Genomic DNA, 19,797 nt, shown 5'->3' on the forward strand with positions numbered 1-19,797 from the left:
CAAACCCGAGCTAACCATCCCCACAAGTCATAAAACTATAAAAGAACATGTGGGGAGTCTTATTTAGGGGAACGGGGATCTAAAATGCAAAATGACTGATCGGGTCATTACATTCTCCACCTCTTAAATAAATGTTCGTCCTCGAACGGGTCTAGAATCATACCTGGAGTGCCGAATAAGTGTGGGTATATTCTCCGCATGTCCTCCTTGGTCTCCCAAGTAACCTCTTCGACTAGTTGACCCCTCCACTATACAGAACTCTTCTTAGACCAAAACATGCGAACCTGTCTGTCAACAATGGAAACTGGCTCCTCTTCATTGCCCAAGCTCTCATCTAACTGAACCGTGATGTATTCTAACATATACTACCTGTCGGCATGTTTACTCCTGAGCATTGACATGTGGAAAACCGAATGAACTCCCAATAGACTGGGAGGCAAATCAAGCTCATAAGCAACTTCCCCAACTCACCTCAACGCCTAAAATTGACCTAACCTTGGGCTCAACTTGACCTTCCTCTCGAACCTCATGATTCCCTTCATTAGTGAGACTTTTAAGAGAACTTTCTCACACACCATAAATGATAAATCACGCACCATATGATCCGCATAACTCTTCTGTATGGACTGTACTGTGCGAAGTCGCTCCTGAATCAACTTTACCTTTTTCAAGGCATCCTTCACCAAATCATTACCATATAACTTAGCCTCGCAGGGTTCAAACCATTTGATGGGCGAATGACATCACCGACTATATAAAGCCTCAAATGGAGCCATCTCAATGCTGGACCAATAACTGTTGTTGTAAGAAAACTCGGCTAAAGGCAAGAATAGATCCCACTGCCCTCCGAAATCAATCACACATGCTCGGAGCATATCCTCCAAAATTTGAATTGTCTGCTCCGACAGCCATCGGTTTGCGGATGAAAAGTTATTATAAGCTCTACCTAGGTCCCCAACTCACTCTGTACTGCTCTTCATAAATGCGAAGTAAACAGAGGGCATCTATCTGATATGATGGAAACAGGACCACCATGCAATCGAACAATCTCCTGAATGTTAATCTGGGCCAATTCTCTGAAGAATACGTGGTCACAACCGGAATGAAGTGTGCCGACTTGGTCAACTTGTTGATAATGACCCAAACTGCATCAAACTTCCACAAGGTCCACGGCAACCTAACTACGAAGTCCATAGTAATGCGCTACCAATTCCACTCAGGTATAGTCATCTGTTGGAGTAGACCACCTGGCCTCTAGTGCTCATACTTAACCTGCTAGAAATTTAGACCTCTCGCCACATACTCGACTATGCCCTTCTTCATCCGCTGCCACTAATAATGCTGCCTTAGGTCGCGATACATCTTCGTAGCACCCATATGAATAGAATACCGAGAACTGTGTGCCTTCTCTAGAATCTTTTCCCTTAATCTGTCAATATTAAGGACACATAGACGACCGTAGAGTCGTAGAACTCCATCCTCACCAATAGTAACCTCCTTGGTACTACCCTATAGTACTGTCTCTCTAAGAACCAACAAGTGCGGATAATTAAATTGACGAGCCTCGATCTGCTCAAGTAGTAAAGACTGGGTGATGACGTATGCAAGAACTCGGCTGGGCTCTGAAATATCCAACCTCACAAGTCTGTTAGCTAAGGACTGAATGTCCAAATCTAGGGGCATATCCTCTACTAAAATGAATTTCAAACAACCCATGCCCTTCACCTTTATGCTCAAGGCATCCGCAACTACATTCGCCTTGCTCGGATGATAAAGGATTGTAATATCATAATCTTTTAGTAACTCAAGCCACCTGCGCTGCCTCAAATTGAAATCCCTCTGGTTGAAAAAATGCTGCAAGCTGTGATGATCGATGTAAACCTCATAGATCACCCCCATAAAGATAATGCCTCTAGAAATGCGATGATCGATGAAAAGTTGTGCTAAGCTCTATCGGGGTCCCCGACTCATTTTGTACTCCTTTCCAGAAATGCGAAGTAAACTGAGGGCATCTATTTGATATGATGGAAACAGACATACCATGCAACCGAACAATCTCCTGAATGTTAATCTAGGCCAATTCTGTGAAAAATATGTGGTCACAACTGGAATGAAGTGTGCCGATTTGGTCAACTTGTTGATAATGACACAAACTACATCAAACTTCTGCAAGGTCCGCGGCAACCCAACTACAAAGTCCATAGTAATGTGCTCCCACTTTCACTCAGGTATAATCATCAGCTGGAGTAGGCCACCTATCCTTTGGTAGTCATACTTAACCTACTAGCAATTTAGACATCTCGCCACATACTCGACTATGTCTTTCTTCATCTGCCGCCACCAATAATGTTGCCTCAGGTGGCGATACATCTTCGTAGAACCTGGATGAATAGAATACCAAAAACTGTGTGCCTCTGATAGAATCCTTTCCCTTAATCCGTCAACATTAGGGACACATAGACGACCTTGGAGTCGCAGAACTCCATCCTCACCGATAGTCGCGGATCATCAAACTAACGAGCCTTGATCTACTCAAGTAGTAAACGCTAGGTAACGATGCATGCAAGAACTCGGCTGGGCTCCTAAATATCCAACCTCACAAATCTGTTAGCCAAGGACTGAATCGCCAAAGCAAGCGGCCTCTCCTCTACTTAAATGAATGCCAAACAAAACATACTCTACGCCTTTATGCTCAAGGCATATGCAACTACATTTGCCTTGCCCGGATGATAAAGGATGATATATCATAATCTTTTATTAAGTAAAGCCACTTGCGCTGCCTCAAATTGAGATCCCTCTAGTTGAACAAATGCTACAAGATGCGATGATCGGTGTAAACCTCATAGGACACCCCAAAACGATAATGCCTCCAGATCTTTAGAGCATGAACAATCGCGGCCAACTCCAAATCATGTATAGGGTAATTCTCTCGTGGAGCTTCAGTCTACGTGAAGCATATGCAATAACTCGCCCCTCCTGCATTAACACACAACCCAAACCAATGTGTGAAGCATCGCAATACACATTATACATCCTTGAACCAGAGGAAATACTAATACCAGTGTTGAAGTCAAGCAGGTCTTGAGCTTTTGAAAGCTCACCTCACAATCATTGGACCATCGAAATGGAGCACCCTTCTGGTCAATCTAGTCAGAGGTGCTACAATAGATGAGAAGACCTCCACAAATCGGCGATAATAACATGTGAACCCCATGAAGCTCCTGATCTTAGTCATCGTTGTAGGACGAGGCCAACTATGAACTACCTCGACCTTCTTGGGATCTACCTTAATATTCTCGCTTGATACAAAATTCCCCAAGAATTCCACAGAATATAACCAGAACTCACACTTGAAGAACTTAGCTTATAGCTTCTATTTCCGCAAGGTTTGATGCACCACTCTCAAATGCTACTCGTGCTCCTCCATGCTGCGCGAGTTGATCAAAATGTCATCAATGAAGACAATGAAAAAAGAATCAATATATGGATTGAACACCATGTTCATCAAATCCATAAACACCGCCAGGGCATTAGTCAAATCGAAGAGCATCACTAGAAACTCATAGTGGCCATATCTAGTCCGAAAAGCCGTTTTGAAATATCTGAATCCCGGATTTTAACTGATGGTACCCCGATCTCAAGTCAATCTTAGAGAACACCCTAGGACCCTACATTGGCCAAACAAATCATCAATGCATGGCAATGGGTACTTGTTCATAATGGTACCTTTGTTCAGCTGGCAGTAATCAATGCACATCTGCATAGTCCCATCTTTCTTCTTCATGAACAATACCAGTGTACCCCAAGGTGATACACTCGTTCTGATGAACCCCTTTTCTAGCAACTCCTCAATCGCTAGGGTCCCTGTAGTAGTATCCCGAACATAAGCTAGATAAGCCAAGAAACCCTTCTCGACTATGTGTCGAACCTTTAGAAAAGAGATAATCTGAGTAGATGCACTGACAGACGAACCCTTCCACTCCAATCTAGGAAACTCTGGCATCACCAAGGTAATAGTCTTGGCATGGTAATTAAGGATGATGTGATATGGAGACAACCAGTCCATGCCCAGGATGACCTCAAAGTCAGTCATATCAAGTAACAGAAGATCCGCTCTAGTCTCATAACCATAGATAGTCACCATATAGGACCGATAGATCCAATCCACAACAATAGAATCACCCACTGGTGTGGACACATATATAGGAGTACCCAAGGACTCGCAAGGAACACCTAGGAAATGAGAAAACAAAGATGGCACAATGAATAAATAGACCCTGGATCAAATAGTACTGAAGCATCCCTACCGTAGACATCAATAATACTTGTGATCATGACATCTGAGGCCACTACATCTGGCCTGGCTGGAAAGTATAGAACATAGTTGGAGTGTCGACTGGCTGGCCTCCACCTGACTGGCATGTACCTGGCTGGCCTCCGCCTGTTTGGCCTCCACCTCTAGGATGGCCCCTACCCTCCTACACTATGCCTTTAGGCGGCCGAACAGCTAGTGCAGCAGTTGGCACTGTAATTATGGGTTGAGAACCCTGCTGTATGGCCTTACCCCGAAGCCTGGGGCAAACCTCTTCATGTGGCCAAGAACTGTGTGTCTCCTCTAGAATTCTTTCCCTCAATCCGTCAACATTAGGGACACATAGAAAACCCTGGAGTCGCAGAACTCAATCCTGACTGATAGTGACCTCCTTGGCACTACCCTGCAGTAACATCTCTCTGAGAACCAATAAGGGTGCATCATCAAACTAACGACCTCGATCTGCTCAAGTAGTAAAGACTGGGCGACGAGGCATGCAAGAACGCTACTGGCCTTTGAAATATCCAACCTCACAAGTCTATTAGCCAAGGATTGAATGTGCAAAGTTAGGGACCTCGCCTCTGCTGAAATGAATGCCAAACAACCCATACTCTCCACCTTTATGCTCAAGGCATTCACAACTACATTCTCCTTGCCCGGATGATAAAGGATGGCAATATCATAATCTTTTAGTAACTCAAGCCACCTGTGTTGCCTCAAATTGAGATCCCTCTATCTGAACAAATGCTACAAGCTGCGATGATCGGTGTAAACCTCACAGGACACCCCATTAAGATAATGCCTCATGATCTTTAGAGCATGAACAATCGCGGACAACACCAAATCATGTACAGGATAATTCTCTCGTGGGGCTTCAGCCTATGTGAAGCATATGTAATAATTTTCCCCTCCTGCATCAATACACAACCCAAACCAATGCGTGAAGTGTCGCAATACACATTATACATCCTTGAACTAGAGGTAACACTAACACCGGTGTTGAAGTCGAGCAGGTCTTGTGCTTCTGAAAACTCACCTCACAATCATCGGACCATCAGAACGGAGCACCCTTATGGTCAATCTAGTGAGAGGTGATACAATATATGAGAAGCCCTCCATAAATTGGCTATAATAACCTGTTAACCCCAATAAGCTCCTGATCTCAATCGTCGTGGTAGGACGAGGCCAACTCTGAACTGTCTCGACCTTCTTGGGATCTACCTTAATACCCTTGCCCGATATAACATGCCCCATGAATTCCACAGAATCTAAACAGAACTCACACTTGGAGAACTTAGCTTATAGCTTTTTTTTCCGCAAGGTCTGATGCACCACTCTCAAATGTTGCACGTGCTCCTCCGTGCTGCGCGAGTAGATCAAAATGTCATCAATGAAGACAATGAAAAACGAATCAATATATGGACTGAACACCATGTTCATCAAATACATAAACACTGTCAGGGCATTAGTCAAATCAGAGGACATCACTAAAAACTCATAGTGTCCATATCTAGTCCGAAAAGCTGTCTTCAAAACATCTGAATCCCGAATCTTCAACTGATGGTACCCCGATCTCAAGTAAATCTTAGAGAACACCCTGGCACCCTGAAACTAGCCAAACAAATCATCAATGCGTGGCAATGGGTTCTTAATGGTAACTTTGTTCAACTAGCAGTAATCAATGCACATCTGCATAGTCCCATCTTTCTTCTTCGCGAAAAACACCGGTGCACCCCAAGGCAATATACTCGGTCTGACAAACCCCTTTTCTAGCAACTCCTCAAGTTGTTCCTTCAACTATTTCAGAGTCATGTGGTAGGGTGGAATAGATATAGGCTAAGTACCTAAAGCCAAATCGATACATAAATCGATATCACAATCTGGTGGAATGCCTAGAAGATTAGAAGGAAACACATCGAAGAACTCCCGGACTACGGGCACTAAATCAATCGCCGGGGTCTCTATAGTAGTATCCCGAACATAAGCTAGATAAGACAAGCAAACCTTCTCGACTATGTGTCGAGCCTTTAAAAAAGAGATAACTCGAGTAGATGCACTAACAGACAAACCATTCCACTCCAATCTAGGCAACTCTAGCATCGCCAAGGTAATAGTCTTGTTATGGTAATAAAGGATGGTATGATATGAAGACAACCAATCCATGCCCAGGATGACCTCAAAGCGGTCATATCAAGCAATAGAAGATTTGCTCTAGTCTCATAACCACAGAAAGTCACGGTATATGACCGATAGATTCGATCCAGAACAACAAAATCGCCCACTGGTGTGGACACATATACAAGAGTACCCAAGGATGCGCGAGGAATACCCAGGAAATGTGCAAATAGAGATGACACATATGAATACATAGATCGTGGATCAAATAGTACCGAAGCATCCCTATCGTAGATAGAAATAATACATGTGATCTCGGCATTTGAGGCCACTACATCTAGCCTAGCTGGAAAGCATGGAACCGAGCTAGAGCGCCGACTGACTGGCCTGTACCTGGATGGCCTCCGCCTGTCTGGCCTCCACCTCTAGGACGGCCCCTGCCCACCTGTTCTCCGCCTCTGGGTGGCCAGACGGCTGGTGTGGCAGCTTGCGCTGTAATCATGGGTTGAGAACCCTGTTGTATTGCCTTGCCCCGAAGCCTGGGGCAAAACTTCTTCTTGTGGCTAAGATCCCCGCACTTGTAACAACCCCTCAGAATGGAGGACTGCTGAATTTAAATTTGACCGTGATGGTCTGAATACCCACTGCAGGAACCCTGAATAGCTGGTGGGCGGTAGAACTCTCTAGCATGGTGCTGAAATAGGGCCGCACTGGAGCACTCACAGAAGGCGGCGGTCTGGGCATGCTAGGCTGACTTCTCCCAAACTGACTTTTGCCCCCAGACGGAGCACCATTGAACCCTACAGAATAATAGAACCACTTATCCCGTGGTATCTGCTCTCTGATCCACTGACGAACACCCTTGATCCTCTAAGTTATCTCTACAACTTGCTCGTAAGATGTCCCCATGTCGACCTCTTGGGCGATAGTAGCCTATATACCCGAGTGTAAACCAACAACAAACCTCCACACTTCTCTACATTAGTAGGAAGTATCATAAGTGCATGCCAAGACAACTTAGAGAATCTCGCCTCATAGTCGGTCACTGACATCTTACCCTGCTGGAGTTGTTCGAACTGAAAACACAACTCTTCCTTGTGAGAGGGTGGAATATACCTATCAAGAAAGATACATGTGAACTGGTCCCAAGTCAAGTGAGGAGAACCTGTTGATCAGCCGAGTAGATACGACTGCTACCACCTACGGTCCCTACCCTCCAGTTGAAAAGTAGTAAAGTCCACCCCGTGGGACTCAAATATCCTCATATTGTGTAGTTTGTCCCTGCACTGATCAATAAAGCCCTGGGTATCTTCATGTCGCTCACCTCCAAATATAGGAGGGTGTATCTTGTTCCATCTGTCAAATAGATTCTGTGGCTCGTCGCCGCAACTGGTCTAGGCTCAGGTATGGCTGCTGCCACTGGTTGGGATCCGTCCATGGTTCTGATCTACACCAGCTGCATGCCTAGGGGCCTAAGCTATAAGGGTCTGTGCTCCCCCTCTCGCCTAAGATATGGCTGGGACCGCTGGAAATAAACCAGCCTGAGTCATAGTATCCATGAACCGTAGCATACGGCCCATAACCTTCTGATATCCCGGTGTGGACATGAAATCCACCGAGGCTGGCTTTGCTGCAAACACCTCTCCCTGCTCCTCAATAATAGGATCCTCTATTGGATCTACTGGTGGTGTAACCGGAAAACCTCTAGGACGTCCTCGTCCTCTACCACAAGTTGGAGCCCTCCCCCGGCCTCTACCTCGGCCTCTAGCAACAGGAGGAGTAGTTCCTCCATGGTCTAGAACATCTGCTGCGCGCATTCTCTCAATCTGTGAGAGAATAAGAGAAGATACCTAGTAAATCATCAACTGCTCGATAGTAGATGAAGAATGAGTAGTTTCCTAACACCCTATAGCCTCTCGAAGATGAGTACGAACGTCTTTGCACCGATCCACAAAACTCTATTAGGCATGCTCATAACTTGTGAGACCTACATGAACCTAGTGCTCTAATACCATGTTATCACGACCCAATTTCTCTTATAGGCCATGACGGCGCCCAATATTACCGCTAGGCAAGCCAGTAGTAAACTAACCATATGATTGTCCCTTTTAAAAATTTAGAAATAGTTGGTTTTTAATTAGGCAGAATAGCCTAAATGACACCTATACTTGTTCCACTTTGTCATGTCGGTCCACAAAGTTAATAATTTGCCAATTGAACACGTACACTCCTTCAAACCGTATATAATAAATGCTTATGACCATTAACCAACCTTATGTGGCATTGAATCAGCTGAGTTGGACAAAATATGTGAAATACACGCATGTAAAGCGAGTGTAAACAATGAATTTGATTTAACACTGATCTGGGATTTAAATAAAATTCCTTAATCCTAAGTGCAAATCATTGATGTAATTCCCACAACTAACATCCAACAGGACCAACATATCATTTTGGTCACTAAAAATAACTTACAAGAAACCACTTAGGAAGCCCAGTTCTTGCCTCGACCCATTTGATCTTTTTTATTGTTTTTTTTTCTTAGAGCAATTATGAGCATAAAATTAGAAAAAGGAATGAAGAATTTTGTATGCAAAGAAACAAATAAAGAGGAAAAGGGAAGAAGAAGAGGAGGAGATGTGGCAGAAGATGAAGAAAAGAGGGGAAGGTGAGAGAAAGGCTAAGGTATGGAATGGTATAGCTCCCTTCTCTCTGTAATATTAGATCAAAATTCGATTTTATTTCTCTTTGTATATATATAACACAGATTTGGATAATCACTCATTAAATTTCACTACTCGAATTCCCCAAACCCCAATTTCTAGTTTTTGTTCCCTATGTAATTGTAATCAAAATTCTATTTTGTTACTCTCTTTGTAATCAATTTCTAGATTGGGGCATACACAGGTGAGATAAGGCATAGGGTAATAGGAGATGAGAAAGAACTCACCGGCGAGAATTCCCAGTGGTCGGAGGAAACGGGAAAAGCATGATGATTTTTATGTTTGAATTTTATTTTTATTTTTTATTTTAATTATTTTTAATCTATCATGTGACATGGCATCTACACATTATTATTTTCTGACGTGGCAGCCAACGTGGAGGAGATTATATTACACGCACTGACAGTCTCCTGTCATAAGCGTTTATTATATACGGTTTGAAGGAGTGTAAGTGTTCAATTGGAAAATTGTTAAGTTTGGGGACTGGCATGACAAAATGGCACACGTATAGGTGCCATTTAGGCCATTCTACCTTTTAATTATTAGGTAAGTAAGATGTAAGAAATTTAATAAAATAAAGATTAAAAAATTATAAGAACAAATGGGACGAGATAGATGCCCAAAAGTCATCAAGTGTCTACTAGTAAGACTCCAAGACCTGGTGTCACTAGTGTATGAGCAACTAGTAGAATATACAAAACTCTAACTAATGTCTGAAATAAAAATAGATAGAAACTAAATGCAAAAGAGAAGCTTTAGGTGTTGCAGAACGGCTTAGGATAGCAGCTCACCAGTAGGCCTCGGAATATTGGTGGTACGCGTTGGAGTGGCTACCAAATGCACCTGCCTCAGATCCTGCACGATTAGTGCAGAAGTGTAGCGTGAGTACGTAAACAATATGTACCCAGTATGTATCCAGTCTAACCTCGAAGAAGTAGTGACGTGGGGTCGACATCGACACTTACTATGAACAACCAAATAAAATACAGAAATGCTAAATAAGCATGGATCATGTAAACAATAATAATAACTCAATAACAAGCAGTGAATAAATAATTCTTCAACTAAAAGTAACTTCCAAATTAATTTCTGCAATTAAATAATTATAACTTCTCAAGCCATAACATAATATCAAGTGGACTTAAGCTCCGAATATTATCACGCACGATTTATGTTGAGGTCGTACGGCCCGATCCCAATAATATACTGTGTGCACTATCGAGGTTCGAATGGCATGAACCATAGATGCATCTATTAACCTGCCGAGGCGAACGGCCCGCTCCCATGAGAGTAGAGGAATTTACCTCACTCACGAGAATACTTGCGACATGAGTGGACATGGATTTCTCAAAGTCATTATATAATTCTTCAATTCTTTCCAAAAATAAGAAATCGAAACTAGAGACTTCAAATCTTAATATCCTTAATCTCAGCTCTATTTAAGACAATTAATGTGTATAATCAACATAACAGTGCAAACAAAGCATAATGTAAATCTAAAACTACCCGGACGTCACATGAAATATAGCTACGCACGGACTCTCGTGACCTAGCACGTACATAGCTCCCCCCACCCCACCCCACCACCACCCACAAGTAATTCACAACAAAATACACCTTAGGGGATGAGTTCCCTCTTACAAGGTTATATAAGAGACTTACCTTGTTCTGAAGCTCACTTCCGGTCCACAAACACGCTTTAAATCCTCAACTTGGTGCTAAACCACCCAAAACTAACCAAATATTGTATAATTAAGTCATTATATATTCAAAAGTTCATAATTTAACTATTAGAGTAATTACCCAACCCAAATTGAAAGATTCCTACAATTCACCCCGGGCCCACATGCTTGGATTCTAGAAATATTTGAAGATAAATGTTACCCATAACCTCACGAACTCAAATATATAGTTTTCACTCAATTCCATAATCAATTTCATGCTTAAAATCTCATTTTTATCAAAACCAAGGTTTTTCAACTAAACTCATAATTTCCATAATTTTACATGTTAAAATCTATCTATAATCTATGTATTAAACTTACATAGGGTAGGAATTACTTACCTTCAATAGCTAGGTAAAAATCCCTCTCCAAGAAGCTCCAAAACCGGCCCAGTGAATGAAAATTAGAGGAAATAGCTTAAGTACCGTTTTTTAAAACAAGTAACTGCCCAGGTACGCCTTCTTCACAATCGCGAAGGCAAGCGGCCTAGGCCCAAAAACTTTTGCCATCATTAACACAACTAGGGCCTCGAAAACGCCGAGACTTACCTGGCGTGCCCCACGCGAATGCGAGGGCTCCTTCACGAATGCGAAGACCAACAATTCCACCCCCACCCAGCTCGCCTTACCCTTCGTGAACGTGGGCCCCATCGCGCGAACACGAAGGTTAGTGACCTAGAGCTTCGCGCTCGTGAGCTCTTTTCTGCGAACGCATAGCAAAAAAAATTCCCCAGCCCAATTCCTTCATCACTAATGCGAGGCCTTCTCCGCGTTCGCAAAGAAGGAAACCAAAGCAGCAAATATCAGATTTTTTAACTCAACTCCGGGTGGTTTGAAACTCACCCGAGCCACCCGGGACCCCGTCTAATTGCACCAATAAGTCCATAAATATAATATGGGCCTACTCGAACTCTCGAATCGCGTAAATCAACATCAAAACTAAGAATCGCACCCCAATGTCAAATTGAATCAAGTTATGAACTTCAAGTTTCCAATTCACTGCAAACGCGCCGAATCATACTTAGACTACTCAGATTGACACCAAATTTTGCATGCAGGTCTTAAATCACCAAACAAAACTATTCCTGATCTCGAAATCCCAAACGGACCTCGATAACTTAAAAACATACTCCAAACCAAATTTAAAGAACTTAAAAACCTTCAATGAGCCAACTTTCAACTTTATGCGCTGAAATGCTCTTGGGTCATCCAAAACCCGATCCGAACATATGCCCAAGTACAAAATCATCATACGAACCTAATGGAACCGTCAATCCTGGTTCCAAGGCCATTTACTAGAAATGTTGACCCAAGTCAAACTTAGTCGTTTAAAGCCAATACTAAGGAACTAAGTATTCCGATTTCAACCCGGACACTTCCAAACCCGAACTAACCATCCCCGAAAGTCATAAAATAGTAAAAGCACATACAGGGAGTCTTATTTAGGGGAACGGGGATCTAGAAAGCAAAATGACCAATCGGGTCATTATATTCTCTACCTCTTAAACAAATGTTCGTCCTCGAACGGGTCTAGAATCATTCCTGGAGTGTCGAATAAGTGTGGGTATCTGCTCCGCATGTCCTCCTTGGTCTCCCAAGTGGCCTCCTTGACTGGTTGACCCCTCCACTGATTCTTTACTGTAGAAATCTTCTTGGACCTCAACATGTGAACCTCTCTGTCAACAATGGCAACCGGCTCCTCTTCAGTGCCCAAGCTCTCATCTAACTGAACAGTGATGTATTCTAACATATGCGACCTGTCGGCATGGTACCTCCGGAGCATGGACACGTGGAAAATCGGATAAACTCCCAATATACTGGGAAGCAAAGCAAGCTCATAAAGCAACCTCCCCAACTTACCTCAACACCTCAAATGGACCTATAAACCTTGGGATCAACTTAACCTTCCTCTCGAACCTCATGATTCCCTTTATTGGTGAGACTTTCAAGAGAACCTTCTCACCAACCATAAATGATAAATCACGCGCCTTCTGATCTGTGTAACTCTTCTATTTAGATTGTGCTATGCGAAGTCTCTCCTGAATCAACTTTACCTTTTCCAAGGCATCCTTCACCAAATCATTACCATATAATTTAGCCTCGCCAGGCTCAAACCATCTGATGGTGGAACGGCATCGCCGACCATATAAAGCCTCAAATGGAACCATCTCGATGTTGGACTGCTAACTGTTGTTGTAAGCAAACTCGTCCAAAGGCAAGAATTGATCCCACTGCCCTCCGAAATCAATCACACATACTCTGAGCATATCCTCCAAAATCTGAATTGTCCGCTCCGACAGCTGTCGGTTTGCGGATGAAAAGTTATGCTAAGCTCTACCCGGGTCCCCAACGCACTCTGTACTGCTCTCCAGAAATGCGAAGCAAACTGCGGGCATCTATCTGATATGAAGGAAACAGGACCACCATGCAACCGAACAATCTCCTCAATGTTAATCTAGGCCAATTCTCTGAAGAATACGTGGTCACAACCGGAATGAAGTGTGTCGACTTGGTCAACTTGTTGATAATGATCTAAACTGCATCAAACTTCCGCAAGGTCTGTGGCAACCCAACTACGAAGTCCATAGTAATGCGCTCCCAATTCCACTCAGGTATAGTCATTTACTGGAGTAGACCACCTGGCCTCTAGTGCTCATACTTAACCTGCTAGAAATTTAAACATCTCGCCACATACTCGACTATGACCTTCTTCATCTGCTGCCATTAATAATGCTGCCTTAGGTCACAATACATCTTTGTAGCACCTAGATGAATAGAATACCGAGAACTGTGTGCCTCCTCTAGAATCCTTTCCCTTAATCCGTCAATATTAAGGACACATAGATGACCCTAGAGTCGCAGAACTCTATCCTTCCCAATAGTAACCTCCTTGGCACTACCCTATGGTACCTTCTCTCTGAGAACCAACAAGTGCGGATAATCAAATTGACGAGCCTCGATCTACTAAAGTAGTAAAGACTGGGCGATGACGCATGCAAGAACTCGGCTGGGCTCTAAAATATCCAACCTCACAAGTCTGTTAGCCAAGGACTGAATATCTAAATCTAGAGGCATATCCTCTGCTGAAATAAATGCCAAACAATCCATACTATCCACCTTTATGCTCAAGGCATCCGCAACTACATTCGCCTTGTCCGGATGATAAAGGATGGTAATATCATAATCTTTTAGTAACTCAAGACACCTGCGCTACCTCAAATTGAGATCCCTCTAGTTGAACAAATGCTGCAAGCTGCGATGCTCGGTGTAAACCTCATAGGGCACCCCATAAAGATAATGCCTCCAGATCATTAGAGCATGAACAATCGCGGCCAAATCCAAATCATGTATAGGGTAATTCTTCTCGTAAGGCTTCAGTCTACTTGAAACATATGCAATAACTCGCCTCTCCTGCATCAATACACAACCCAAACCAATTCGTGAAGCATCGCAATACACAGTATACATCCCTGAACCAGAAGGAAACACTAACACCGGTGCTGAAGTCAAGGCGGTCATGAGCTTCTGAAAGCTCACCTCATAATTATCGGACCATCGGAACGGAGCACCCTTCTAGGTCAATCTAGTCAGAGGTGCTACAATTGATGAGAATCCCTCCACAAATTGGTGATAATAAACTACTAACGCAAAGAAGCTCGTCATCTCAGTTGTCGTGGTAGGACGAGGCCAATTCTAAACTGCCTCGACCTTCTTGTGATCTACCTTAATACCCTCGCCTGATACAACATGCCCCAATAATGCCATAGAATCTAACCAAAACTCATAGTTGGAGAACTTAGCATATAGATTCTGTTTCTGCAAGGTCTGAAGCACCAACTCTCAAATGTTGCTCGTGCTCCTCCATGCAGCGCCAGTAGATCAAAATGTCATCAATGAAGACAATGACAAATGAATCAATAAATGGCCTGAACACCCTATTCATCTAATCCATAAACGTCGCCAAGGCTTTAATCAAACCAAAGGACATCACTAGAAACTCATAGTGGCCATATCTAGTCCAGAAAGTCATCTTCAGAACATCCAAATCCCGAATCTTCAACTGATGGTACCCCGATATCAAGTCCTTAGAGAACACCCTATCACCCTGCAACTGGTCAAATAAATCATCAATGCGCAACAACAAGTGCTTGTTCTTAATTGTAACTTATTCTTAATTGTAACTTTGTTCAGCTGGTGGTAATCAATGCATATTCGCATAGTCCCATCTTTCTTCTTCACGAACAATACCTGTGCACCCCAAGGCGATACACTTGGTCTGACGAAGCCCTTTCTTAGAAAATCCTCAAGTTGTTCCTTCAACTATTTTAGAGCCATATGGTACAGTGGAATAGAGATAGGCTGAGTACTTGGAGCCAAATCGATACAGAAATTGATATCACGGGCACTGAATCAATCGACAGGGTCTCTTTAGTAGTATCCCAAACATAAGATAGATAAGCCAAGAAACCCTTCTCGACTATGTGTCGAGCCTTCAGAAAAGAGATAACCCGAGTAGATGCATTGACAGACGAACCCTTCCACTCTTATCTAGGAAATTCTGGCATCGCCAAGGTAACAGTCTTGGCATGATAATCAAGAATGGAGTGATATGGAGACAACCAATACATGCCGAGGATGAACTCAAAGTCGGTCATATCAAGCAATAGAAGATCCGCTCTAGACTCATAACCACAGAAAGTCACGATATACGATCGATAGATCCAATCCACAACAACATAATTGCCCACTAGTATGGACACATATACAGGAGTACCCAAGGACTCGCGAGGAACACCCAAGAAATGAGCAAACAGAGATGACACATATAAATACATAGACCCTAGATCAAATAGTACCGAAGCATCCCTACCACAGACAGAAATAATACTTGTGATTATGGTATCTGAGGCCACTACATCTGGCCTGGCTGGGAAAGCATAGAACTTAGCTGAAGCGTCGACTGGCTGGCCTGCACCTGACTGGCCTATACCTGGATGGCCTCCACCTTTCTGTCCTCCACCTCTAGGACGGCCCCTACCTACTTGCCCTCTGCCTCTGGGTAGACAGACTGCTGGTGCAGTAGCTGGCGCTGTAATCATGGGTTGAGAACCCTAATGTACTACCTTGCCCCGAAACCTGGGGGAAAACCTCTTCATGTGGCCAAGATCCCTGCAGTTGTAACAACCCCTCAAAATGGAGGATTGCTGACTTGAAGTCTAACCTTGATGGCCTGATTACCCACTTGAGGAACCCTGAATAGCTGGTGGGAGGTAGAACCCTCTGGCATGGCACTTAAATAGGGCCGCACTAGAGTACCCAGAGAAGGCGGTAGTGGTGGATACGTGGGCCTTCTAGGCTAGCCTCTCCCAAAATGACCTCTTTCCCTAGACGGAGCACTACTAAACCCTCCAGAATAACGGAACCGCTTATCTCGCGGTATCTGCTCTCGGTTCCACTGACGAACACCCTCGATCCTCTGAGCTATCTCTACAACTAGCTCGTAAGAAGTCCTCATCTCGGCCTCTCGGGCCATATGGCCTGGATACCCGAGTGCAAATGGACAACAAACGTCTATACTTCTCTGCATCAGTAAGAAGTATCATAAGTGCATGGCGAGACAACTCAGAGAATCTCGCCTCATAGTCGGTCGTTGACATATGACCCTGCTGGAGCTGCTCGAACTGAAACCGCAACTCTTTCCTCTGAGAGGGTGGAATATAACTATCCAGAAAGATATATGTGAACTGATCCCAAGTCAAGGGAAGATAACCTGCTGGTCTGCCGAGTAGATATGACTGCCACCACCTACGGGCCCTGCCCTCCAATTGGAAAGTAGTAAAGTTCACCCCATAGGACTCCAATATCCTCATGTTGTGCAGTTTGTCCCTGCACCGATCAATAAAGTCCAGGGATCCTCATGTCGCTCACCTTCAAAGACAGGAGGGTGTAGCCTGGTCCATCTGTCCAATAGCTTCTGTGGCTCACCGACAGCAACTTGTCTGTGCTCAGGTATGGTTGTTGCCACTGGCTGGGATCTGCCCATGGGTAGTGCGTCCAGAGTCTGATATACGGCAGTTGCATGCCTAGGGGCCTGAGCTATAGGGGTCTTTGCTCCCCCTCCTACCTGAGATATGGCTGGGTCTACTGGAAATAAACCAACCTTAGCCATAGTATCCATGAGTTGTAGCATACGGTCCATAACCTCCTTGAATCCCGATGCGGACACGAAATCCACCGGGACTGGCTCTGCTGCAGGCGCCTCACCTTACTCCTCAATAATAGGATCCTCTACTAGATCCACTAGTGGTGTAACTGGAACAACTCTAGGATGTCCTCGTCCTCTACCACAAGCTGGAGCACTCCCCCGGCCTCTGCCTCGGCCTCTAACAACAGGGAGAGCAGCTCCTCCATGGTCTGGAACATCCGATGCGTGTGTTCTCACCATCTGGGAGAGAATAAGAGAAGATACTTAGTACAACATCAATTGCACGATAGGACATAAAGAAAGAGTATTTTCCTAACACCCTATAACCTCTTGAAGATAAGTACGGACGTCTGCGCACCGATCCTCAAGACTCTATTAGGCCTGCTCATAAATTGTGAGACCTACGTGAACCTAGTGCTCTAATACCATGTTGTCACGGCCTAATTTCTCCTATATGCCGTGATGGCCCCCAACGTTACCGCTAGGCAAGCCAACAGTGAATTAACCATATAATTGTCCCTATTAAAAATTTAAAAATAGTTGGTTTTTAATTATTAGATAATTAAGAAGTGAGAAATTTAATAAAATAAAGAGTAAAAAATTATAAGAACAAATGTGACGAGATAGATGCCCAAAAGTCATCAAGTGTCTACTAGTAAGATTCCAAGACCTGGTGTCACAAGTGTATAAGTAACTAGTAGAATATACAAAACTCTAACAACTATTTGAAATAAAAATAGACAGAAACTAAATGCAAAAGAGAAGCTCTGGGTGCTGTAGAACGGCTCAGGATAGTAGCTCGCCACTAGGCCTCGGGATATCGGTGGTACGCGTCGGGGTGACTATAAGATGCACCTACCTTAGATCCTGCACGATTAGTACAGAAGTGTAGCATGAGTACATAAACAATATCTACCCAGTAAGTATCCTGTATAACCATGAAGAAGTAGTGACAAGTGGTCTACATCGACACTTACTATGGGCCAACAAATAAAATACAGAAGTGCTAAATAAGCAGGGATCATGTAAACAATAATAATAACTCAATAACAAGGAGTGAATAAATAATTATTCAGCTAAAAGTAACTTCCAAATTAATTTCTACAATTAAATAATTATAACTTCTCAAGCCATAACATAATATCAAGTGGACTTAAGCTCCGAATATTATCACACACGATTTATGTCGAGGTTGTACGGTTCGATCCTAATAATATATTGTGCGTACTACCGAGGGTCAAACGGCACGAACCATAGATGCATATATTAACCTACTGAGGCGAATGGCCCGCTCCCATGAGAGTAGAGGAATTTACCTCGCTCGTGAGAATACTTGCGATGCGAGTGGACATGGACTTCTCAAATTCATTATATAATTCTTCAATTCTTTCAAAAAATAAGAAATCTAAACTGGAGACTTTAAATCTTAATATCCTTAATCTTAGCTCTACTTAAGACAATTAATGTGCATAATCAATATAACAGTGAAAACAAAGAATGATGTAAATCTAAAACTATCTGGACGTCACATGAAATATAGCTACGCATGGACTCTTGTCCCCTAGTGCGTACATAACTCCCCACACAAGTAATTCACAATAAAATATACCTAAGGGGATGAGTTGCTTCTTACAAGGTTAGGCAAGAGATTTACCCCATTCTTAAGCTCACTTCCGGTCCACAAATATGCTTTAAATCCTTAACTCGGTGCCAAACCACCCGAAACTAACCAAACATTGTAATAATTGAGTCAATATATATTCAACAGTTCATAATTTAACTATTAATATAATTACCCAACCCAAATTGGAAGATTTCTAAAATTCACTCCGGGCCCACGTGCCCGGATTCCAGAAATTTTTGAAGATAAATGTTACCCATAATCTCACGAACTTAATTATATAATTTTCACCCAATGTCATAATCAATTTCGTGGTTAATATCTCATTTTTATCAGAACCTAGGTTTTTCAACTAAACCCATAATTTTCATAATTTTGCATGTTAAAATCTACCCATAATCTATGTATTAAACTTACATAGGGTAGGAATTACTTACCCTCAATAGCTAGGTGAAAATCCCTCTCCAAGAAGCTCCAAAATCGGCCAAGGGAATGAAAAATGAGAGGAAATGGCCTAAGTCTCGTTCTTAAAACAAGTCACTGCCCAGGTATGCCTTCTTGTGATCGCGGAAAAGGCCTTGCGATCGCGATCGCGATCGCAAACAGCCCAGGCCCAAAAAATTTGGCCATCACCAAATGCGACTAGGGCCTCACGAACGCGGATACTTACCTGGCCTGCCCTACGTGAATGCGAGGGCTCCTTCGCGAACGTGAAGACCAACAGTTCCACCCCCACCCAGCTCGCCTTACCCTTCGCGAATGCAGGCCCCATCACTCGAATGCAAAGGTCAGTGACCCAGAGCTTTGCGATCGCGAGCTCTTTTCTGTGAACGCGTAGCACAAAAATTTCCAACGCAATTCCTTCATCGCGAACGCAAGGCCTTCTCCGTGTTCGCGAAGAAGGAAACCAGAATAGCAGATATCAAATTTTTGAACTCAACTCCGAGTGGTCTGAAACTCACCCTAGCCACGTGGGACCCCGTCCAACTGTACCAACAAGTTCATAAACATAATATGAACCTGCTCGAACTCTTTAATCGTGTAAACCAACATCAAAACTAAGAATCGCACGCCAAAATCAAATTGAATCAAGTTATG

Source organism: Nicotiana sylvestris, chromosome 10 (genome assembly GCF_000393655.2).
Source record: "Nicotiana sylvestris chromosome 10, ASM39365v2, whole genome shotgun sequence".
Classification (NCBI taxonomy): Eukaryota; Viridiplantae; Streptophyta; class Magnoliopsida; order Solanales; family Solanaceae; genus Nicotiana; species Nicotiana sylvestris.